Raw genomic sequence first — 26393 nt, forward strand, 5'->3', positions numbered from 1 at the left:
GACAGTACCAGGTATTGCCCTCCCTCAATAAGTTAGGTTTGCCTTACAAGAGTTCATGAACACAGTATACTTCACACTGTTTTATTTTGTTATGCCCGCATTTTGACTTCATAATATTAAAACGAAGACTTCCCATGAACCCCCTCGAGGTTGAATGCCCCAGAAATTAGTTCAAGTCGGTAGGCTGAGGGCCTTTCGTGTAGCACATCTTTTCAAATAGAGGATTCTTCTTTCGGAAGGATGGGCTACGGACTCGGAGCTAATCATCCCAGGCTTAATCCTACAGTGTGTGTACGTTTCAATGTGGACACTTCTACTTCACAAATAAATGTCCAATACGAAAGGCACTAGAGAAGTTAAGGGTGTATACCCATAAAGCACGGATACCCTGGCTAATTTCATAGTAGGAAGCGTAATAATGTCAGCGTTTGCATAGGGCACATGTGATACTAGCACTATTACCTACCTGCATTGTCAAGCCATATTGTACATATTATACAACCCAATAATTTTATTTGCAGTCGGGCCTTGGAGTTGAGGCTGTTACACCTTTCAGCTCTCCTTCATATGAATATCGAAAATTGATTTGAAGTATAACTAAAGCACTGTAGTTGCATATTATTCCTGATGTAATCCAGAATTTGATTGTTATACTAGTCATTGTTCACACTTGCATTTATCTTTACGATTGTATTGTGGTTTTATCAATATCCATTTTCATTATGCCAACTTGGAATATATATACAGAGAGACGCAACTTCTATCCTGGACTAATCGATGGCAAGTGTTAAATGCCATATTAATCTATACCTTTTCACTCAGTTCCAAGCACTGTATTACGATAAGTGGGATAATTGGACGGCTCTTTTACTGAGGAATTAATTTCTTCTTTTGGTTCAAATGAAACTAGATGAGTGCTATTGATAGTCCTATGATAACATATCCCTTTCGTAACATTTCCAAAGCTAGCCAGGATCACTATTTCCCCTGTTTTCACAGCTTTGGAGAATTTATTTGTAATTCGCATCTAATATAGGGAATGTTGAAAAAACACTTTTCAGATGGCAGTGGTAGGACCACCCCAGTGGTGTCGCTCCCCTACATGTGTAAATTATGTCTAAACGCTACCTATCCTGCAATTGCATACTGCTCCATTGTTTCTTAATTAGGTTAGCACAGTAAAACAACTTATTATATAACGCAACGTATGTAGTTCATGACTGCTGATTATGAGCACTGTTTGTAAGTGGGTACATTATTCACTTTAAAGGTATTCACTTTATTGACCTTGATAAAATAGAATGCTGAGTTGGCGCTGTTGGAATCTGTCTCCTGAACTTGGGGCCCAACAAAGGCATAAATAAGGAATCAACTCACTGAGCCTACTTCCTGGCTAAAATACTATTATCACCTCTTTTGCTGTTGCAAGACCAAGGGGTGCGCCTCAGGCTGTACACAAACACCTCCAGGCTGCCTCAGAAGGTCAACGAACACTATCCCAATATAATTGCATCTTCGAAATGTCTTCCTCTCACGTTGTTTTGTATTTAATATGGAACCAACTTCCGTCCCACTCTCTCCCATCACACTGGGCTGAGGTCTGTGAAGGTATCTGCTAAGGTAGGATCTCTCATAGGTTAACCTAATTTCATAAATGGTGGTGCGCCTTAAGCTCCATCAGCTCCATCCTGACTCTGGCTGAAGGGTATTTATTGATTGTCACACCACATTTGAAGTGGGGTGGAGAAGTAAATCCGTACCTGTAAGCAAATAAACTGAAAAATCTGTTGCTAAGATTCCAACATCTTCGTGTTGCATTTTTAGGTTGTCAACTGTTGTGGTCTGTGCCTTTGGTTTTATTTGATATAGTACTGTCTTCAACTCCCTCTGACTTCTACCACTGAAAAACAGTTGTCACCTTGAATATATGTTATTTTTCTATTTATTTACTTTTTGGTTTTACATTTGTTGGTCATTTCTAACATGTTAATACTGTTAGGAATTGGTGCTTCAAATACCACATGGGTAGAGGAGAGATGTGAATCTGTCAATACAGGATGCAGCGAGGAAACCATGTATTTGAATAATCTGGTCTAATTGGTAAGGACTGGCCCTGTTCAAGTTCTTGAAAATGTATAAAGTAGTCATGGATGATCTGGAGGTGTCTTGTCTCGTATTGGTGAAGCTGTCATGCCCTTACCTTCTTGACAAAAAAATTCCATCCAAGACCCCAACCCTTTCGATGAGCTCCAGTTTGGATTCAGATGCAGCTGCAGCACAGATGGTGATACTACAAAATGTCACCAATTTACTGCCTCCTGTAAATCTTGACTTCTCGTTTTCCTTGACCTGTTGGCTTCATTTTACATAATAGACAGTGCTTCAGTACTATAAACCTTAGAATAATGAATGGGGATCATTGGTACAGTTCGGAGATGGTTTGAATCCTATCATCCAAACCAGTCGCCGCAAGTTAAACTGTCACTCTACTTTCAGCTCCACGAGTCTTAAACAAAGGGTTCTCTCAGGGCTGTAATCTCTCCCTGACACTATTCAATCTGTACCTGGAACCTCTCACTTGCCTCTTTAGTCCGCTAACAGAGCTATACACAATAGTCTCTGTGATAAAGGACATTGCTGGACTTGCAGTAATTACAAGACATCAATGTCTTGCTACTTCTCAACATGAGCCCACAGAAGATGCTGTTCCTGCTGTTATCTCGCATGAGCCTGTCTTTATGCACTAAATCTACTTGACCGCAAGCCAACCTTTGTTCAAAATGTCTAAGCTTTACCTTCAACAAAAGCCTGAATTTCCAAACCAACATAAGCGCTTCAGTTAATGGGTCCATCACATTGCACCCCACCAAGTGATTTTATACCCTCATCCCTACAGAAGATTATTTGTCCAATCAATGGTATTTTCGAAACCTAGTTTAAAACGAACTCCTGACTGTCTGGTATTCCGGGAGTACACCAATCATTCAGGATTTCTTATCGTGGCTAATCACCTGCCAGGGTATCAAGGCACTTGCAGGTCCCGGAGGCTCATTCGAACAGCCATGTCTTTAGGGTCATTGGGAAAGAGAAGTTAGTCAAAAACCTGGGGGTAAAAACGAAGAGAAACCTGTGAAAACGAAGAAGGCACTAAAAAAAATGGGAAATAGCAAGGTGAAAGTAGTGAAGCGAGGGGAAAAGCAAACAATAGGCAGTAAACTTGGGGGGAAGGCATCTAGGAAGCAGTGAAAACGAGGGAAAAGCAAGGAGAAGACAGAAGCAAGAGTGATGCAGTAGCACCGGGTGGGTTGGGCCTGGGTCCACCGGGCTCCGTTAAAAGCAGCGCTGAAAGTTATGTTTAGACTAATTTGTGCTGTAGAACATAGACCACGTGACCCCAGGGCTAATCACCCTAAAATGGTTTTCTCTTGAGGCCAGAACCTTATTTAAGCTGGTTTGCTTTGCCAACAAGACTTTGAATGTGAAACCTTTTCATTACCTGGCACACAAACCAGTCATCTTATGTGGTTACTGCTCTTGTAGCAGTGCAGCAGCTTTGCTTCTGGAAAGTCACGCCTTTAAAAAGCAAACTTTGGAGCTACCTTTTTTTTTTTTTAAGTGCTTTCAGAATGTAGAACTCTGTCCAACTGATGATTAGGATTAAGTCCCTATATGACAAATTCAAGATAAGTGTCCTCGATCACACCTGGTTTGTCTACGTCTCAAAATGGGAAACTGCACATAATTGTGTTGTGACTGAATAGTCTCAGGATCATCTGGGATCACACTCCTTCTTGGCACATATGACAGAAGACACCAATGGCACAATAAGGTGCATTAGGTGACTCATCTGCCCTCGTTTGAGAGCTTCTCCACTGTTTAAGAAAGAAGACCATTCAGAATCCCGTTTGAGCATGCTATGCTTAACTACCCACCACCCTTAACAAATTAAGTGCCTGCTAGGACCTGGACATCTTGTAACACTGTCTACACCAATCTTTTTTGCTACTCCAGATATAGTTTCCTAATCGTTGAACCAGGTTTGTGGCACCCAGGACCCCTAACTCCACTCTGCGAACCTTTAATCAGCTCCAAGGTTAGCTGGCGTTTTTTTTTTATCAGTAATATATATTTTGGGTGCTGTACAACTGTGTCAATAACTGTATATAAGAGTGTCCATATTGGCTACTAAATGAAACTAATTCTTCTTGAGTCTGCGAAGTAACATGTCGTTGTAAGCAAACTAGGAATTGGTTGGCAGTTGTGGAAGGGCATTTCCAGACTTTTGGGGTTGTATAGTGTAGCCAACATTGGGTGCTGTGTTTGTGCTGCGACCTTGCAGAATATTTGGCTGACTTTTGAAAGGAGATCTGTGCCGCAAATAGCCAGGCATAAGACAGGACAGTCTTTAAAAGGGGCGTGGTACAACTTTTACTCCGCAGAGACGCGCCAAATCTTTTAACATGCCCGGGACTGCTTTGTAATGTTTTACAGATTTTTGTTTTCCTTACCTCCTTGTCTGCCTGCCCTGCACCATCTTTGTGGCGACAAACAGATGTACTGTTTGCATGTAGCCACATAGATCCGTGAACTTATTTCTACTTCACGTTCTGAGCGAGGTTTTGAACCTTTTACTCAGTGAGTCACTATGATTACATCACTGTCACGGCATTATGAGGCGAATTTTGACCACCAGAAAATAGTTAAGCAGATCCCAGTTTAACAGTCACTTAAAATATTTAGCCACTTAGAGATAATTTGTGACATATATATTTGTTAGCTTCTAAAAAAGACGGGCGTTTTTTGTAAATCTAGAAGAAACGCACTTCGAATTGCCGATTATCTGTTTTACTGTCTAGGTCACTGATTGCAGTGTAAAGTGGTAAGGTTCTGTCTAATTGTATATCAGAATCGTTGTTATTTAAATGTATGGTTAAGAAATTCCCAGTTCCGGTAGAAAAGATGCCGTCCACAAGACTGGCTCATATATTATCTGCCCAGCTGCAAACATTTCACAAAAGACTGATCTTAAACCGGTCACCAGTGAAGCTGGAATAAGGTCTGTGCAGAGGGCATCTGATATTACATTGGGACCAAAGAAAATTGCCCTCGCTGCGAATTTGTATTGTACTTGAACTAATAAATCATTTGCATCGTTAATATTTGGCATGTATAATTTTAAGGGCTATTCTTGTTTTTTAAAACTGTGTATGAATTAATTACACTTTTAGTCCATGTTTTATGGCCAATTACCCTAATAACACTATTATTAAAACATTGCTCATGGAGGCAGTGCTTCATTCACTTTTGTAACTGGCTCGTCAAAATCTTGGTGGTTAGTGAGTGAGTCGAGGTAATAATGTGCTTGAAGCTGGCTTGCAGTGTTCAGCACTAACTGGAACATTCACTCTAATCTGGGGTGGTCAGGGCTAGTAATTTTAACTCTGAGAGTAGGCTTATTTTAACTCCATGTTAGGCATGGATCAGGCAAAAGGGGGTACACCCCTGTTGCCTTTTTAGATGAACTGTGCTTTGGACAATACATGCACCTGCATGGTAGGCCTAGTTTTTGGAAATCCTTGCAGGTGAGTATTGTCATTCGTTGTCACACATTTAGCACCCAACAACCTCTCAACTGTTACCTGGGTGTATGTACGTCAAGCACCTCTACATTTGAAATTAGAGCATAAAAACAACACGTTCTACAAGATATATATTGTATCTGAAAAGCCTATTGTTTTCTGCACTCTAGATCGTATTTTTCACCTAGCGTTGATTAAGCCAATTTCTTTGGCCAGTGCATGGCCACAAAAAGTTTATTACTTTTACTCTATGCCACGTTTATGAATATTGTGTTGCTCTCTTTGTACGGAAATCTGTCTCTGGTTTTTATTGTACACTCACGGTTATGCGTAGAATGCAACCTTCATTAAAAATTAATGTGTGACTGCTGACTTAAGATTATCGCTCAGCAATGAACCCGGCAGATCAACATGATACATTCTTTACTGAAAGCGTTACTAAGTGCCACTAGCATGGATATGGATGCAATGTTAAACCACAATCATCAATAAGTGGGATGGATTGCCAGCTCCTAATCTCATCCATGGCAGTCTGTTTTTTTCATCGTTTTCTCATAGTAGTTGCCCAGGTTAGCTGTCTGCATTGAATGTAATGAATCACAGTGCACACTTGGCTATATTTGTTCCCTTCCAAATATTTATTTCACTAAATTGCATTTATATAGCACTTACTACCTCTGACAATGCTATTTCCCGCTCTCCTATTCATAGCAGTATGGGTGTGAATAATTTTTCATGGCCTGGTAGCCTTAGCATGGGATACATTTTGGCAAATGCATTTCTCCTTGTTAAAGTTGGTATTGAGCTGAAGGGGTGTTAGACCTGTCATCCTTGGGGTGGTTTCCGCCTCTCCATACTTTTTACCTTTTGCCTCCCACTTCTTGCTGCATCTTTTTGTTGGCCATAGGACTCTGAGCACTTAAAGACTGCTAATCATTGCTAAAGTGCTTGTGCTTCTCCCCTAAACACGGTTCATTGGTGTATACCTGCATATTTATTTTACCTGCAAGTCCCTTGTAAAGTTGCACCCATGGCCTTTACAGCACTAGCTGTGCCACCCACACAAGTAGCCTTTCAAACATATCTCATGCCTGCCATTGCAGTGCCTGTGTGCACAGTTTACTGCCACTTGGACTTGGCATTTAAAAGCCCTAGGTCCCCCTAAGGGCAGTGTGTTGTGTGACTAAAAGGCAGGGCTTGTACTGTTAAGTTGTATATGTCCTAGAATTGACAAACAGCTAAATTCATGTCTCACTGCTATAAGGCCCATTCCTTCCACAGACTAGCATTGGGAATTTCTTAAAATACCTTTTGAGATGCAATTCCGATTGGAAAGGAGTAGCTACTTCATGTTTAATACCTTTGGAAGGGTGATGATAAATCCTCTTTAGTTATAAAGTTGGATTTGACATTACCATTTTAGAAATGCCACTTTTAGAAAGTGGGCATTTCTCTGCTGTTAACTTTGCTCTGTGTGCCTGCAACCTAGCTCCAGTACACTTCTGGGTTAGGTGACAGCTACACTTTGTGCATACTCTCTAGACAGCCACAACACGGGAATGGTTGGTTGGGACAGGGGATACATCTGCATACTGATGGTCTTCCTGGGCAGGGAGAGGTAGTTCACACTTGCATCTGAATATGTTGTGTCCTGCCCCCACACAAAGGGGTGATTTACCCCCTACTGGTAGTCTGGAGCCAGGTTGAGCTGAAAAGGATCCGTGTGCATCAAATGCACTTTAGAGTCTGAAGTATTAGGGCCCTGGCAGTATCAAAGTTGTACACTACTGTACCCTCGAAGAACCTCTACTGGAGTAACGCATGATGTGCTTAAGGATTGCCACTCTGCTGTTCCTGACTGTTCTAAGGAACTGCTTCCCTGCTTTATTGTGCTGTCTGCTGACCTCTGCCCTGCTATAGGACCAAGGACTAAGCCCCAGAGTGACTCCAATGGATTGTTGACTTGTCCCCTGTTCTCCCTAAGGTCCGGGCATCAAATACCTTGTGATCTACTTGATTCCAGCTCATTGCACCATTCCGCTAAAGCAAGTGCTCCGCTATGTAGGAGCGTGGCAGTTTACCAGCTGGCACTGCTGATGAGTGAGCCATGCGCTTTACCCCAGCCCCTCACATCGTTCCACACTTGGTAGCGCTCCTTGCTACACACTTGCTTCAAGGTCAGCGCTCCCCCTCTTGATATGTGCCTGAGGAGCCAAGTTCCTTATTATCCAGTTGATGAAAAGATCCACGCTTCCCCCGTGAGAAGTGCCTGGGTAGCAGCGCCTCTGTTTACACAGGCATTAAAAGGAGCATTGCCTCTGTGTTCCTATGTGCTTGAAGGATCAGCGCTCCTCACTACAAGCCCGCTGTGAGCTATGACCAGCGTATGTGCCTCGACCCTGCATCCCTGTTCCCCCAACAGCGAGATGTGCTGGGCATGCACTCTCCCGAAGCAGGGAGAGCTTGACGACTGTGTGCCTCATCTCCATCCTCAAGCGGGGTCGCAGTGCGACTCGCTGAACGTGGCTGCATTCATCATCAAAAGGTACTGTACATAACAGGGGCCATGCCTTCTTTGCCACTGACCATGCAATGTCGCAGGCAGCTGGGGGGAAGTTACTTGGCTGCATTCCCGCCCCCTTGAGACCACGTAAGGAAGCGTTGAATCCAAGCTCAAACCCTGCCATTATGCCGTTCTTGCCAAGAAGAATTACCATAAAGGGTCTAAACGGAGCACAGTTGATTTAAGCACAACTGATTGGATTTTTGTCGCCTTGGTCTTATTTTATGCAATAAATAGTCCCTATTTTTCTAAACCTGTGTGGAGCTTTTTTGTGGCCTGTCATTGCTTTACTGTGTGTGTGACACAAATACTACACATGTTGCCTGTTCTGCTCCAAGCTACCGGAGGGTGAGAACAAGTTATCCTAGGTGTGTATCTAGTTTACCCTGCCTAGAGTGGTGGGTTCTGTCTGGCTTAGGTCCATACCCTAGCCAACCAGAAACCCCATTCCTAACAAGTTATTTCAAATGTACTGAGTGCCTCTGCCGTCAGTAGCACTTGGTTTGGTTCATGCCAGTGGATGTTTAGTTGGATTTCTCTAACTCTTCATTGCTGTAACCTAATTTTCTGGACTGTGGCCTGGCTTATCTCTAGTGCTAGCTATTGTTACTGAGCAATTGACTTGCCAGTTATAGAGAACCACTACCTTCCGTTGACCTCTACTAGAGATATGTTTGCAGGCTCGAGTAACCTTGGCGAACCAACCCATGAATACCTTCTGTTCGGCGATCCTCCTGAGCTTAGTCTGCCGGACACCCAATGTGGTATTTACTACATCTAATTTTGGGAGAAGTCTGAGCAGAAGAACTGCTTGAAATTAATGAATGAAGGAGCGTACACAGAGCAACAGGTGCCCTGAACTGGCATCCCGGCGCTAATGAAGACTAAGACAGAACTTCTCAATACTGATTAATCCCAATTGAATAACCACGTTTTCAACTTCTCTAAAATTAGTCTCTTTATCAGTAAAGCGTAATGAAGATGGAATAATTCAAAAAACTCCACATTTTTTGTACTTGTTCGCGTGTATCTGAAGTCTGAACGATTAAAGCATCTGCAGCAACATGCTCCTCCTATGCCTCTCAAATGTGCTATCGCTTCAAACCCTCCCCATGCACAGGAATTGAAGATTTGTCAATGGTTATTACTACATGGTGTTTCCTCCTTGCAACACTCCTTCACACACGTGCTGCAGAAGGAAGCAGTGTTTCACGCACTTTAAATTCCTTACTTGAGTTGGTTACATATGTAGGGAGTGACCTGAAAAGGATTGTGAACTCAGTTTACATCCTATCTTCACTAGTATTGAACTGTGCATATGGTAGCGCTTTGGGGGGCAAGTGGCAGACGCTAACTCTTTTGGAATTTGGTGAAGATTAAACTAAAGCACATTCTTGTTCAGGTGTTCTAGTAAATACCTGCCTTTCCAGTTCCACCAGAATTACGGTGGAAGAGCTTGGATCACTTCTCCGTTCAGTCAGTTACATTGGGGTGCCAGCAGAGAAGTTCCCCCTATTAACTCCACACCTTCTTAATCCCAGCGAAAGGTGTTGACTGGTAGAATAGTACTATGGAAGTAGTAGTTTGTAGGTAGCTTTAAGGAGACACTGCTTTTATGGTCACCTGTATGGCAAAGCCTTGAACACCTGGAGCTAGTGATCATTTGCAGACTGAAGTCCAAAGCTCAAGTATCCACCAGAGATTTTTTTTTTTTTTTACAAACATGATAGGAATTTTATATGATGGAAATATTTCTTAATGATTTTATTGCTGTTGAGTGGTGTTTAATACCACACAACCAAATAGGATAAAATGACAATAAAATCTAACGTTTGGCAGTACTGACCTCTTGCTGCTGCTTTAGCCACTGTTTTACAAATCTTAAGCTTACAAGCTGCCTTGTTTCTACCTCATAGATCCATGTGTTTGGCATAAGTACCAGCACCATATATTAAAGGGCCGGAGTTGATGAGCTAGCTTCGAATGGCCACAGCCAAGTTGTGAAACCCTGTTAGTGTCCAGAAGCAACAGACAAATTCAGTTGGGCCAAAACCTTTGCTCTAGCCATACTAATCAAGTACTTCACTACAAGGTTTTTAGTGCCAGAGACTTAATTTTTAGAGGCTTTGTGCGTATTCTTACACTCACATCGGTAGCAGGTCCCACCACACCACCTTTAGCTTTGGGTATAATCACCCTGTGGTTCTTTTCTCTTTGGCTCAGGGCTAATGTACTCCATAGTTTCAGAAATGTGAAAAAAAATTGTTTGGCGTTTAAGCGTCATGTTGCGTCAGGCACAGGAACTGAAAAGGCGTCCTTCTGTTAGGTGGTAGCCGAATTTGGGGATCTTTGTGTTTGGGGAGCCAGTGCATACAAGCCAATAGACCAGAATTAGACGGGAGGCTCCCGGGTTTAAAGCCAAAAATTACTTTCTTTTTAATGTCTGCTGCCTGATTTTGCATCTCCTTCAATAGGAGAAATGCATTCTCTCGAGTATTTTTTTGTCTCCCACGTTCCCCTTTCAAAATGTTGGCATGTATGCCAGTGCCACCGCAGCCTAAAGAATTGCATAATTGTGATCACGGTTCTGGATCATAATTCCCATCTGTGTTGTACAGGTCTAGCATCCTCCCCTCACACATGGCCCCACTTGTTCTTTCAGTGCCTTACATTACTTCCAGTAGGGGGAATCTGTTGCTGTTCTCCGCACACTACTGGTATTGAGCTCAGATAGAAAATGGATTAATGCGTAGGAACCGCCTGAGATCACACTATGCCCTAGACCCAGAGTCGCCAGTTGAAGGCGGTTGGTTTTTAAAATGTCTGCCCTTTTGTGCAGTGTTGTCACTTTAAATGCAGATCTTATTTTGTCCACTTGTTTAGCTCTTTTCTGCATGCGCGGCTCAAAGCACATTGAAAAAAAAATACAGTAGATTAACTTGAGCTTCCACACAGTAATCCGCCCTGCTCTTCAAGCTTCGCTGCCAAGAATAACTATACCAGTCTATTCACCCAGGAGCCCCAAAATGTACGTTGTGCATGAACAAACCAGCCTTCTAACCAGGCTGGAGACGGGCCAACAAATCCCATTGTAAATAGCTTTGTCATGCGCCTTGAAAAAGGGCCGTTCCGAGTCGGAATGATCCCTGCTGTCCGGTTTAACTGGCATCGCGTTTCTGGCTCACGAAAACTAGCCGTGAGCGAGGAGGGGGGCGGTACCCACCCCATCACCTTCCGTCTGCTATCAAGCCCGCTATCCGTCGGACTCGGACATTTACAACCTGTGCTGATAACGCTTCCTCTCTGAATCCAAGGGTAAACGTGAACCTGTTATGCGCCGATTGGGAGGGACAAGCAAAGCAGCTCTTTAGTGCCAGCAGTGCTGTCATATTGGACTGTGGAGCATTGCCAGTGTAAAGTGGAAGAACGAACGCCCCCGTTGCCACTTGTGTGAAGCCTGCATTGAAGCTGTCGGCAACAGAAAGGGATGTATGCTATTCCTGCAGCCAATGACTAGGCTAGATGTGATTGTTGAAGGTTCAGTGTAAATGCCTGCATATACATGGGATAATTTAATCCCTGCCACCTCCTAAAGTAAATCTTGTAGGACAGAATGGCCTAAAGGGGCACATTAGTCTGTACAGTGATCGACTCGCCGAAATGTACGGACATAATCCTCAGCCCTTTCCTTTTTCAAACCAAAAGATCTGGGCTGTGAATAGCAGCAGTTCCACCTTAGTTGGCTCCCTTTTAAACCTCCCTCACTATTCTCTGATCTCCAGTGGCAGCTTATGTGCCTTTAAAAGTTTATTTTGCTGTTTAGGAGTTGTGGGATCCCCACAACTCGCAAAACCTCCATCTGCCCTTGCTCCCCACCTTTAGAGCCAGAAATTGCAACCCGCTTTAGTGTCTGGACCCTTTTGGTGTGCTACCTAACCGGGATTTCGCCACTTCGTTATGCATGTGTAAGTTTTCACATGGATGGAAAAGCTTCATATTTTTGCCCTATTTGCTTTATATACCATTAGCATTTCCACTGGAGCTGCCCCTTGATTTTGTCATTTGATAGTTGAGCAAGGTTGTTCTAAATAGAATTGCATATCTCCCACTTGTTGTCCCGTTCATCTACTGCCCCATGAATTCAGGTTACGCAGCGTTGGTCAATTCACTTCATTCACTGGCTGTCCGCACTATGAGTGCCAGAATTTTGTTTGATCACATGTGCACAGGAACATGAGAAGTGCGTGTGCTGGTGTGATGGGGCTCTGGCCTTCTCCTTTTATTATATTTTCCCGCAGTTTTTCCATATTGCAGGTTTGCTAAATGTAGGAAGGTGGATACCTGACTATGGTTACCCCAGATTTTTTGCCTAGTGTTTAGCTGGATTTCGACTTAGTTAGCCTGGGATCCTGCTAATCAGGACCCCAGGCTATCTGCTCTCTCTGTAAAATGGACTCCATGAACATTAGGTACATATCCAAGTGGATATTGGGTCACCTTATGAGCCCCTGTAGTGTGTACTATAGGCACCCAGGGCATAGGTGCATCCAAGGCCTACCAGGGGCTGTAGCCAGGCGCGGTGCGTCCATTGGGGCGAAGCCCCACTAAGCCCCATGGACCCACCACGTCGTCACTAGAAGCCAAACACAATTATTTAAAAAAATCGCGCTATCTGCCGGCGGGAAACCGGGAGACACCCGACCTTCCCGGAGTGCGCAAGGGGGGCGGGGGGGGGGGGGGGGGGGAAGGATCGGGCTGCTGCAGCTGCGCAAGTGTATTTTTGGGCACAAACATGCCCGCGCATGCGCAGATCGTTTTCTTGTGAATTCCCCCTTAGAGAGAGGACCAGGGGGCGGGCCGCAGCCCCCGGGGTTACACAGGGCGACTGGGCGAGGAGTCATGGTGCCCCCCCAGCCAATCCTGGCACAGGATTGGCTGGTCACTACATAGCCCTGTTACATAACCCCTGACGGATAGCACGGCCGACTTTGGTGATGGGAAACCAGGTTCGAGCCTCTTATCGAACCATAAAAATGTATACATGACTTACACTGGTGTTAAATAAATAGAAATTTTAAAAAACAAATAAAAATGATGTTCCGACTAAGGTGTGAAATTGGTGTCTAATAAATACATGTTTTTAAAAACAATTAATATTAATCATGTATCATTGGTGCTGGAGTACAAGGTTCGAGACTGGTATTAAACACTGACAAGCTGTGTGCAAGTTATAGGGTCATAAAAATACATGAATGATGGATGGATGCATGAATGGATGCAGGATGAATGATGGGTGGATGAATGGATGGGTGGATGCATGAATGAATGATGGATGCAGGATGGATGCAGGATGGGTGGATGGGTAGATGAATGCAGGATGGGTGCAGGGTGGATGGATGGGTGCATGAATGAATGATGGATGCAGGATGGGTGGATGGATGATGGATGAATGATGGGTGGATGAATGGATGGGTGGATGAATGAATGATGGATGCAGGATGGATGCAGGATGGGTGGATGGGTAAATGAATGAATGATGGATGCAGGGTGGATGGATGGGTGCATGAATGAATGATGGATGCAGGATGGGTGGATGGATGGATGGATGATGGATGAATGATGGGTGGATGAATGGATGGGTGGATGCATGAATGAATGATGGATGCATGATGGATGCAGGATGGATGCAGGGTGGATGGATGGGTGCATGAATGAATGATGGATGCAGGATGGGTGGATGGATGATGGATGAATGATGGGTGGATGAATGGATGGGTGGATGAATGAATGATGGATGCAGGATGGATGCAGGATGGGTGGATGGGTAAATGAATGAATGATGGATGCAGGGTGGATGGATGGGTGCATGAATGAATGATGGATGCAGGATGGGTGGATGGATGGATGATGGATGAATGATGGGTGGATGAATGGATGGGTGGATGCATGAATGAATGATGGATGCAGGATGGATGCAGGATGGGTGGATGAATGAATGATGGATGCAGGATGGATGCAGGGTGGATGGATGGGTGCATGAATGAATGATGGATGCAGGATGGATGGATGGATGCATGAATGGATGCAGGAATGGATGATGGATGGGTGGATGGATGGATGCATGAATGATGGATGGATGCTGGATGGGTGGATGGATGGATGGGTGGATGAATGAATGATGGATGCAGGATGGATGGGTGGATGGATGGATGGATGGGTGCATGAATGAATGATGGATGCAGGATGGATGGATGGGTGGACACATGAATGGATGCAGGATGGATGATGGATGGGTGGAAGGGTGGATGGATGGGTGGATGGATGGATGCATGAATGAATGATGGATGGATGGATGCAGGATGGAATGGTGGATGGGTGGATGCATGAATGAATGATGGATGCAGGATGGATGGATGGGTGAATGCATGAATGAATGATGGATGCTGGATGGATGGGTGGATGCATGAATGAATGATGGATGCAGGATGAATGCAGAATTGGTGGGTGGGTGGATGGATGGGTGGATGCATGAATGATGTATGGATGGATGCAAGGTGGTTCGGGCTCGCTCGCTCGCTGTGCTCGCTCGCTGCGGTGCAATATGCAAATTAGTTTACGCCCCACCACTTTCAAATGTCACCAGCCGCCCCTGGCTGTAGCATATCTTTTGCCACCCCTGGCTGGCCATCTAAATTGACACAACTGGCTGATCCCTCAGCTGGGGCAAGGTGGTGTAATCACCCCTTGCTTAGATATAGTATACCTATATCTAACCTTATATCTGGACACATATACACCTATAAGTCACTCCTATGGCAGGCCTTAACAATCCTTGAGGCAGAATGCTTGGTTTTATGTGAGATGGTGCTCTAGCATGAGCTGAGCCTGTCTGCAGCTTTCGGAACCATGTCCTCATAGCTGTTCTAGGATATTGCCATACCATATACTCTTAAGTGCATTATGAACCTTGCGGTTGAATGCTAACTATGTTTTGGCTTTATCAAAACATGTCGTGTAAGGAGTCATACGCTTTGGAATACTACCCCCTTGCCAGTCCTGGTGACGGGGGTAGCATTCCACCCTTCTAGAGGGAGAAGACATGTTACTTTCCTTAAACGCGGTTACAACTAACCAGAGCCTCAGCATCACAAAATGGATGCTGCTGCCACAGACACAAGTCTGGCCTCCTGCTGCTGACCGAAACTCCGGCAGGGGAGGCCTGGACAAAAGGTTTCCTGTCACAGGGAGGTGTTACACCACCCCAGACAGGAGATAGTGGATTGGGGCAGGGAGGGCTGAATGAAACTAGACACGCCTGGGGCACACAAGGTGTCCCATGCATAGCCCTGTTCAAACCGGTGCTGGGGCACTCCAGCCCCAGCTCTGGTGCGCAACTGGACAAAGGGAAAGGGGTGTACCACCCCCTTCCTGGGTCCCACCCATAGGAGGGACCTAGCAGGAGATCCAGCCCCTTGATTTGGAATAAAGGTAGGAGCTGTGTCCATTGACTTTAATTCATCCTGACTGAAACTTTGAAACGAAACTCTGGACCCTTCGACATCCTACTCAACGTAGAAGACTGAAGAATCTCCCTTGTGGTCAAGGAGTGACCACCCTGCACAAGCAGGCACCATCAGCGCTCAAAGGTTTTCTTTGTTGTTGCTCCCGCCGGAGCTCGAACGATAGAGACCGACAAGAACCGGACTTCCAGACTTCCAACAGCCCGAAATGAAATGAAATGAAAAATTCCACTTATATAGCGCATAACTGCCCGGAGGCCTCGCAGCGCTGATGACTGATTACTGTGTTCGACTGCAGGGCAGAGTTAGTACGCCTTTGAGAACAGGTAAGTTTTTAAGTCTCTCCTAAATGACATCAGATTATCATTTTGTCTAAGGGACAGAGGCAGAGAATTCCATGCCTTTGCTGCTGAGCAAGTAAATGAACGGCCACCCCAACAGGCTTTCTTGATTTTTGCCGTGGTTGCCAAATGCAGAGAGGATGAACGAAGAGTTCTAGGCGGCACATAAGGCGGTACCAGGGGAAGCAGCACTGCCGGGCCAGTTTGATGAAAGGATTTGTGCAGAATGCACATGGCCTTGAACAATGTTCTTGCAGCCACTGGGAGCCATTGAAGCTCCTTTAGGGCAGTTCTCGCTGACTGCCAGCGAGGGATGTTAAAGAGCAGGCGCGCCGCACAGTTTTGAGTGACTTGGAGTTTTTTTGTCACCGATGCCGGAGCCCCTAGATATAAAACGTTTCCATAGTCCAGGCGGGAGAGTATCAGGGCCTGTACCATGACCCTTCTCGCCTGGAATGGAAGTAAGGGGAGCACTTTCCTGAGCATTTTCATTAGCCCTACGCATACGGAGGCTGTTTTAGTGGCTTGAACCGAGAAATCCAGAGCTCTATCAGCCAGATTCCCAAACTCTTTATCTGGTCCTTTGGAAGAGGAGGGGTGCCGAGACACGAAGGCCAGTTCAACTGGAAGGTAGGAGAAGGGTTACCTAGTAACATGACCTCGGTCTTCTCCCTGTTGAGTTTGAGATGGGAGAGTTGCATCCACTCTGCAACAGCCTCTAGACACGGGCCCAGGGTGTTAGACGAACCATCCTTGTGGTCCAAAGAGACCACAAGTTGGGTATCGTCAGCGTAGGTGACAATCCGCACACCGTAGGGGAGAACTATCTTCTCTAGAGGCTGCATATAGACATTAAACAGCAAAGCTGAGACCCGTGGAGACAAGAGACGTGGGACCGGCCATCTTGGAAAGCCAGCGAAGCGCTTCCTGTGCAGCTCCCGAGGCACCCTCGAAGCTGTGCATTGGGGATTGAGAAGCCCTAGCCCCGAGCAGCTTTTGCACCAAAGATCACCTCTCCACACTCAGAGTGCTGCGAGGGGCCCTTTTGGATTTTCCTGCTCGACGTGTTGTCCGGTCACTTGCCCGTTGGCTAGTGGCCTCCGTGACAACAAACCTACGAATTTTCACTGCTGGTCTGGTTGCTCCAGACTGGTCCTTGCTCCCCTGCAAAGGAGCAGCCCATCAGACCTTCCCGGTCTGATCCAGAAGCCATCTTCGAGTCCTGCGTGGGTTGCATTTGCCAAGGCCTGTTGACTCCGATTCGAGAACAGACACCGCCGACAGCTAGAGCCTTCGTGGGACAGCCCGTGTCCACCTCCTGGTCATCCTCGATCCTTCCTGGTCCACGTGGCAGCGGAGACAAACTTCACGACATCACCTGATCGCAACCCAACATCGCCTGGTTCCTTCCTGGTCACTGGCTAGTGACCCAGACTCTGTCCCCTTTGCTTTCAGGTACTCTACATCTTCGATCCACCCTTGGATCCAACCGGACTCTTCTCTCCTGGTCGCCTGCAGCATCTTCAACTCCAGGCTCCATAGAACTCCACAACGAAACCCAACGCATTTTGACACCTATGCACCCGCTTCCTGTGGGTGAGGTAACAAGAGTACCCCGGTGTTCCTGTAGTGGTTTACACCTCTAGTGTCCTAGTTTTAAGTGGTTAAGTTCTAGTCCAGTCGGAAGACTTCCAAAACTGTAACTTTGTAACTTTTACGCACCATTGACTTCTATTGGTAAACGCGTGTGCCTATAGACACTGCACCCGCATCCTGTGGGCCTCCTATGTCCTAACTGCTGTTAGTCCTGTGTAGCCCCAGCGATTCCCAAGGCCCTAGGCCTTACCATTGTTCGTGATGTGATTTTTATACCACTATTTTAGTATATGATTTTAGGGGCCACCGGGCCTATCCATATTTGTCCAACTTTTGTATGTTATATGAAGTTCTTTGTTTAACGCTTGTGCTTCTGTGCTCATAAAGAGTACAGGGGATTATTCTAGTAATAAATACATATATTTTATAATATATAACTTGTGTGGTGTCCTTTCATTTGGTATTAAAGGGATTGCATATGGTAGAACAGCTGGCTTCACATGCCCTCTTGAGTTTAGCCTAAGACTGCTTTTGTCCATGCTACCATTAGGATAGCTAGTCTATAAGGTTGACTTACAAGCAATCACCATAAGGGTCGTTTGAACTGGTGCCAGGTGTTCACTAGAATAGTGACCATCACATACCAGGACAACTTCTCACACTAAATAAGTAAACAAAAACAACCTCCCAATTTCTAAGGACAGACCTATTGGTTTTTGCCAGTGTTTGTTACTTTTAAGTTTATCTTTATGTGTTGGTTTATTCATAGCACTTCCGAAGCCATGCAAATGAATGCACATGATGGTGGTAGTCTGAAATTTGTGCTCACACAGTATCCTGACAGAACTGTCCTTGTTAGGTTTCATGGCGTTAACCGTGCTAAAGTGCGGTCTCGCCAGAGACCTATTGTGAGGAGACAAGAGCTGGCCACGCGCATGGGATCGGAGCGGGCCAAACGCGCGCTAATGTGCTCGCGGTGGCCATCTCCTGTCTCCTGGGAAGCTCCAACACACATACATGCGCACACACACGTACGCCCACGCACGCACACATACAGAGACGACACCCCCCGCCGTCGCACACATACACGCGCGCACACACGAGCGCACCGACCCCCCCCCTACAATTAAGGTCCACTTACTGCCACTTCGGACTTCTGCAAGTCTCTTCAGTGTACCCTGCCTACACTGCTGTCAATCGCCTCCCTTGATGTGTACTACCTCTCCATTGTCACCCTAATCCTACTGTCAGTCTTCATGTTTACCATCTGAAAACTGCCAGTCAATTAAAAGAAAAGCCCAGAGACCGACTGGACGACTTGAATCGCCCTCCTCGCCCACTCAATCGTTCCACGTGTTGATCCCCCAGCACGCGCATGCTGCCTGCAGGCTCGTTGGCCGCCCGTCGCACAGCACCATGGGATATGCAGTCCGAGCTCGTGCGGGAGCTGGGACTACTCTCTGACTCGTGAACAACAACTCCCGGCAAGCCCTGAGGCGGGGTGCGGCGCACCGCTAGGCTGTGTTGCTAAGGCCTGAGAGCTGCGGTGGTACCGGAGGGGCAGGAGGTAAGGGAGAAGGGGCACGAGGAAAGGTGGAGGCTGCCCGGGTCTGTGGTGATTGCAGGGAGGGGCATGGCTGGCACCGAGCGGGGTAGGCACAGGGCCCCACTTCCAGCCTAAACCGCCGCAGAAAGGCATGTCCCTGGGCGGGGGCGGCTGCAGAGCCCGGGAAGCAACACGTTGGACAGTTACACAGACAGTCATTGCAATGCCATGGTAACCCTTTAAAATGAAAGCACGCTGTGCATGTCAGTTTATTATTTCTGGATTGAGTGCAGGGCGATAAACTAAATGCGCCTGCAGATTTGCAGTGTTTTGCTGCAGACAAACTCACTTTGCCCAACTGTATCAACATTGTTGAATTTAATGTATTTTTGCTTCATTCTTATAACGAGGCTGTACATGTATTCGAATTTTTTATTGCTTCAGTTGTACACGAGAAACTGTAGAATACTGTGTACACAAGCGGGTGACCTAAAGTGTGTGGTTCCATTCCTTTCCGTGCGTTAATATGCAAAGTTGTGGTTTTAGACGCGATATCTGTGCAGCGTGTCTAGCTCAGCTGTTTCAATATTCACTGTTGCATGACAGTTTGTTATTGACTCTGGAAACTATGTAGTAGTTTAGCTGAAATACAGGCACTTTCAGGAGGCGTCAGCCCCATCATCAGAGCTGTGTGAATAATAACTGCGTCAGTCCCGTGCGTGAGGTGCATCATCAGAGCTCTGTAAATAATAACTGCGTCAGCCCCGTGTGTGAGGTGCATCATCAGAGCTGTGTGAATAATAACTGCGTCAGCCCCGTGCGTGAGGTGCATCAGAGCTGCGTGAATACTAACAGCTGTGAGCCTGTGCGTGAGGTGCATCATCAGAGCTGTGTGGATAATAACAGCTGTCAGCCCGTGCGTGAGGTGCATCTTCAGAGCTGTGTGGATAATACCAGCTGTGAGCCCGTGCCTAAGGTGCATCATCAGAGCTGTGTGGATAATAACAGCTGTCAGCCCGTGCCTAAGGTGCATCATCAGAGCTGTGTAAATAACAGCTGTGAGCCCGTGCCTAAGGTGCATCATCGGAGCTCTGTAAATAACTGTCAGCCCCGTGCGTGAGGTGCATCATCAGAGCTGTGTGAATAATAACTGCGTCCGCCCCGTGCGTGAGGTGCATCATCAGAGCTCTGTAAATAATAACTGCGTCAGCCCCGTGCGTGAGGTGCATCATCAGAGCTGTGTGAATAATAACTGCGTCAGCCCCGTGCGTGAGGTGCATCAGAGCTGCGTGAATACTAACAGCTGTGAGCCCGTGCGTGAGGTGCATCATCAGAGCTGTGTGGATAATAACAGCTGTCAGCCCGTGCGCGAGGTGCATCTTCAGAGCTGTGTGGATAATAACAGCTGTAAGACCCGTGCTGAGGTGCATCATCAGAGCTGTGTGAATAACAGCTGTGAGCCCGTGCCATAAGTGCATCATCAGAGCTGTGTAAATAATAACTGTGTCAGCCCCTGTGCGTGAGGTGCATCAGAGGTGTGTGAATAACAACTGTGAGCCTGTGCGTGAGGTGCATCATCAGGGCTGTGTGAATAATAACTGCGTCGGCCCCGTGCGTGAGGTGCATCATCCACATTGCTCAGGTCACCCAAATTCCTACACTCTCTACTAGACTGCTTTCAAGAACAGCATACTCTTGCACACACTCTCACTGCTCACCAATTCACAGTTTGCTAAAAATGTTATGCAACGCATTGTCCTACACAATGCCAATAACTCAAACTTTAATGCTGCGAGACCTATTGCATTGTACATGCTTGTTTTAGCTGTTTGCATCCCCGTGCGACCTGCTATTTTCGAACCTTGCAGAGAAGCAGGCCTGTCAGATTTGCCCCTTCAGCCTGTCTAACCAAAAGCCATCTCATCTCCAAGGTTGTGCACAGAATTGAACTAGTGTAAAAACTAGATTTCAAAAGAACGGACAGTTTCCTTGTGTTGCTTTCATCGTATTTGCAGGGCCGCGTCCACATGCTCAGGTGACTGGGCACACAGCATGATTCTGCCTGCCCTTTGGTCTATTGTGGTGTAATGCCAAATTCTGTATTGAACAGCTGAAATCTAGACTCTATGTAACCCTACTCACTCAAATAAAATAAGAATTTAATGAGGTGTACCTTCACCTCATATAGCACTCACTCTTGATGGGCCACTGGAATTACGCAATTTTGCAGCCTTGATGTTTCAACATAATTATGGATTTTCCGCATATGCCAAATAATCCATCATCTACTGCATAATCTGCAGATTTAAACAGTGTTCCTAGCTCAAACCAAAATTTACTAAAAAAACGCCGCCAGTGGCGCAGGGGAAGGCTGTTCTCGAAGGTTGAAGGTTAATCTTTCTATTGCAGATTGCAGTGTGTTTGTGTCAGGCTGGTGCTAATGAAGTGAGACCTTTTGGCCAGATAGTGTTTTTGTGTGAAAATGACAAAATTATGAGGTAATACAATCACCAAATGTGCTGCATTCTGTCTTTTTTTTCCAGCATAATTTAGTAATACCTGCCACATAGTTTTGGTCCTCCCCTGCCTCGTAATTCCAATGGCTGCCCTCTATATCGCCAGCTCAGGGCTGGTCCCGAGTATACCTGTTGAGTAACTTTAGGAACATATAAAAAATTAAGTTTATTGCGATGTTCTCTTACTTGCACACACTTGTCAAGACAATTTTAGGCCACAAAATTTGAGCCTCTATTGTAGGACGGAGGTGTTTACCGGCGTTCTAGTTGGAAGGTGATAAATACCGTAAAATGTAAATTGATACTTGTATAGCGTACTACTCACCCGCAAGGGTCTCAAGGCGCTTGTACGAATACCGCTGTGGAACCCATCCTGGCTTTCCCTGTGAGGCGTCCATTCCTGGGCATCCCCAAGGTGGAGGCCAGGCATCCTTAGCGTTGTGGGGGCCGTTGTGGAGATTATGATTCAGAAAAGGGGGTGGTGATGCACAGATTATCTGAATTAAGCAGAACACTCCTACCCAGTCCAAAGATCAGGGCTTGATCCATCACCGTTTTTTAGCTCACTGCACCATCCCAGCTCAGAACCTGGCTATATGTAAATTAGTCTGTCCCTGGCCCAGTGCATCATGGGAACAGGGCAAACCAAACTACAAAGCCAATTCTTATACTGGGAAGGAAACAAGCTTCCGGGGACATGTTTCTGGCATTTCAGCCGTCTTCGGCCCGGCTTGCTTGAATCCTGATGGTGCAGTGAGCAAGGGACTCACATCTGAGTATACCCTTCCACGCTTATGGTGGACAAAATGATTCAGAAAAGGGGGTGGTGATGGACAGAGTATCTGAATTAAGCAGAACACTCCTACCCAGTCCAAAGATCAGGGCTTGATCCATCACTGTTTTTTAGCTCACTGCACCATCCCAGCTCAGAACCTGGCTATATGCAAATTAGTCTGTCCCTGGCCCAGTGCATCATGGGAACAGGGCAAACCAAACTACCAAGCCAATTCTTATACTGGGAAGGAAACAAGCTTCCGGGGACCGGTTTCTGGCATTTCAGCCGTCTTCGGCCCGGCTTGCTTAAATCCTGATGGTGCACTGAGCAAGGGACTCACATCTGAGTATACCCTTCCACGCTTATGGTGGACAAAATGATTCAGAAAAGCAAGCTATTGCCCAGAGTTGCAGAGTAGGACTCCATGATTGGAATAGGCACCGAGGCGAGAATTATCAAGTCCGTGGAATTTTGAGCCCAAGACCCGCCGAGGCGGGGAATTGTACCCCGGTCCCGGGCTAGACCTCTGCATCAGGGTCTGCCGCTAAGAATGTAGAGGCAGGGTGTAAGGCTCTGGGTAGCAACGCATAAGAAAATCTACACTTTCATTTCAGAAACGCATATAGTGTCTTAAATAGTCTTTAATGATTTTTTGTGTGCTGTATTGTGGCACATTTAAAGCGTTGACCTTATTTTCTTAATGATATGGCTGAACTATCTTCCCACATGTGTGTGTCCTACACCCAGAATTCTAGTGTTTTGGATTGTTAACCATACTCTCCCAGTGGATTTCTTCTCTATGGCACTGAGCACAGCAGGGTTTCCTGTATTTGAAACCAAGTTAAACTCTTCATGTGTGCAACAAAAGATGATTTCTCACTCCTGAAACGTAAGGCCCCGGGCCTAAACCTTTACAGAATGTTTGCAATGGTCTATCTATGGATCCGTTCACAGCCAGCAGTCGGTATGAGTATAAAGGTCATTCTTCGGGGCCGTGCGTGTTGGCAGACCCGGACTGGCCGTAGGGGCTTCGGGCATTTCCCCGGGAGGCTGGAAGAGGGGGGGGGGGTTTGCAGCGGTGCTGCAATATCGCCCCCTAGTAACAAAAGCCCCGGGGGCTGATCTGAGAAAATTGCCAGGGCTGCTTTGCATGTTGGTGTTCCAGCACTGCCTGCTCTCATGATTTGTGAGCAGCTGTGTGCCAGCGGACAGCGCCCAGCAGAGCTCCACCTTCACATGTCCTCAGGTGCACCCACAGCTTGGGTAATCCCGGTTACATTAAACCGTGCTTTTGCTGTCTTCCTACGCCCTTTGATCTGGTGTGTCGGTTACTTCCTCTGCCTGCTCGCATAGAGAGCTCTCTGGTTCTACTGCTGAAGCCCGGCAGACAAGACGCCTGATCAGTGAGATTTGACAGGAGCCCATGGTGCTCCTAGAAGTCATGAGTTTTGGAGGCTGTTTTTAGGAGCTATGAAGTAACCAAAGGAAACAGTTTTACAGATGGCTGTGACTGCCTTTAAGGATGGCTGGCAACATCCGCAGCTGAAGCCTGTTAGGCATGAGCCAGCACAGGGAAGCTCTACTTGTTGGAATCTTTGTCCTCTACTGACCCCAGAAACTTCTTGGAGAGGGCCATACCGGTGACAACGGATGTATCCCATTCACCACGCCCAGCCCACGGCTTAGTGTTGCAAGTGTGAGACGTTATGCCATTCTCGAACCACACCAACATATGCCACTAGAGATCCCAGTTTAACCACTTTTTTGTTTATTAAAATAACATTTTTGCAAGTGCAGGCTTCGCAGGCCGTGGTATTGTGGAGGTTACTGGAGTGATGTTGATTTGTCTAGCACTATCCTGCTCCTGCCTGCACCGCAGCCATGTATGTTGTTGTGTAAACGGACATTCTCAAAGGACATGATGCTGAGCTGTGGAGCGATAGTGAGTCATCTTGGTTAGCAACCGCCTCGTCTTCAACAATGTAAGATGCATCTTGCACACCATCTGGTTTCGGCGCCAGTTGGCACTGGACACTTCCAGGTTGCAGAGGCCATCTTCAGCCAAAGGTCACACTCCACGTGGAACTGCATTCTTACTTTTCTCAGAAAGAACTCTGAACTGGCTAGTGCCGGATATGTCCCATGCTGTACTGACTTTAAAAGTCCGCAAACCAGTCTACTTGAATTATAAATGGATCATTGACCCTGGGATGTGTATAGTTACTATCATGTTTCCATTTCACCACAATACACGCAATCGCTCTCTCGGCCCATCACCGAATTGTGTCTTGATGGCAGGTCTTGGATCTAGCATTTTCACAAAAAATTAAATAAACAGGTGTACTATCTTGGACCTCCTGATATGCAACATACAGTATTTTAGGTGGGCTTGCTACTTTTCATTTTTAATGGCAGTGGGCTGTAGACTGGCCGTGCAGGGTGCACTGATCCGAGGTAGACTTTGCTGAGGCGCTTGGAAGCTCTTCTGGAAGTGCTGACTCATCTGGCTCATTCGGGAACTGTTGATTTAGAGTTGCTCTAATGGAGAGGAGTGAGGAAACTCCTACTGGAGCTACATTGCAACCCTGGTGCACCTTCTGGCACGAGAAGTCTCAATCATGTGACTGTACCCTCATATATTGTCCTTAATAACGTTAAAATTGCGTTACGTGATACTTTTTGACCATTTTAAGTGTGATTATTTTTTGGTAATAATAATGATGCAAAAACCCTGAAGCAGGTGCACTGAGTTCAAAAGGTCATTTATGAGCCTTTGACTGCCTCCAAGTGTGACCTTTGAAAGGACGTTCACCTCTCGGCAGAATGTCCAGTGCAAATAAAGTACAGAGTAGGTCAACCTTACCGTACAAGAGTACATGACAATGTTATGCCCAAAGCCGTGGGCTTGCTTATGTGTCGCAAAGGCACATCATGCGGAGTAGAAGTTGAGACCGTGTTTGCAGCTAGCAGTCCAAATTTATACTGGCAAACCAGTGTCTCTGTAATTGAAACCATTGCTAATAGTAAACAAATGATGTACATTGACACATCAGTCAGTCCTCCACTAAGTGACTTATGGGTAAACGTCATTAGCAAGGTATAGTGCCGTTCTCTTTTAAAACAAAAAAATGGTACGGTAAAGCCTCTTTAAAAGAACATTGAAGCAGCATACACAATCCAAATAACAACGAACCAGTTTCCCGTTTCTAGCCAAACTCATTGAAGACTGTTTGGCAAAACAACAGAAAAAATACATCTGAGAAAAACTAAGTGTTGACTTGCAATGCGACTTTAGGCATAGTCATGTGAACAGCTATCCTCCGAGTAGAGGATGATGCTATCAGTATCCTGGACCGAAGTTAGGTCTACTCGTCCTGCTACATCTGTGTTTAGAATATACCACCATTAGTCGGTTCCCTTCTCCTTCAGGTTTAAGGAGCGTGTGCTAAAATAGTTTGCATTGTATCTCACCAGCATCAAATGGAAGTCTAGATGGGCAATCTGTTCTTTTCTTGAACCTACACACAGTGTGGTACAGTGTTGCGCATTGTTTCATACTTGTTCTCCTTCTGTTAATTGAGCATGTGGCTCACTTAGTATTGCTTAAATGTTACTGACTTTACCTTTGAGCAGGACGCTGACTACACTCTCCTTTACTGCAAAATCGCCTTTGTTGACAGTGTCTTTGATCGCGAAATGGTCTTGTTTAAGCACATGAATTTGTGGATGGATCTCCATAAACTCTCCTAACCCATATAAGTTCCCTGTTCTTTGTTCTAGCTCTGTTCCTAATCAGAACAGTTTATGGAAATGCCCGAATATTAAACTTTACCAAATCATGATTAGCCCCTCTAAAAAGCTGTTCAGCTGCATGTCGATTCATTTGCACTAGCTGCACAAATCAGATCCCCTTTCTACTCCGCAATCTTCAGTGGCTTCTTCTTGACCCAGGGTGCC

General features: G+C 45.9%; 1 protein-coding gene across 1 annotated transcript in view; it reads left to right on the plus strand.

Annotated features, from left to right (window-relative positions):
* Positions 1–26393, plus strand: part of CS (citrate synthase) — a 167486-nt gene that overhangs the window by 442 nt on the left and 140651 nt on the right. The window lies entirely within an intron of this gene.

This window comes from Lissotriton vulgaris, chromosome 1_1 (assembly GCF_964263255.1).
Source record: "Lissotriton vulgaris chromosome 1_1, aLisVul1.2, whole genome shotgun sequence".
NCBI classification, from domain to species: Eukaryota; Metazoa; Chordata; class Amphibia; order Caudata; family Salamandridae; genus Lissotriton; species Lissotriton vulgaris.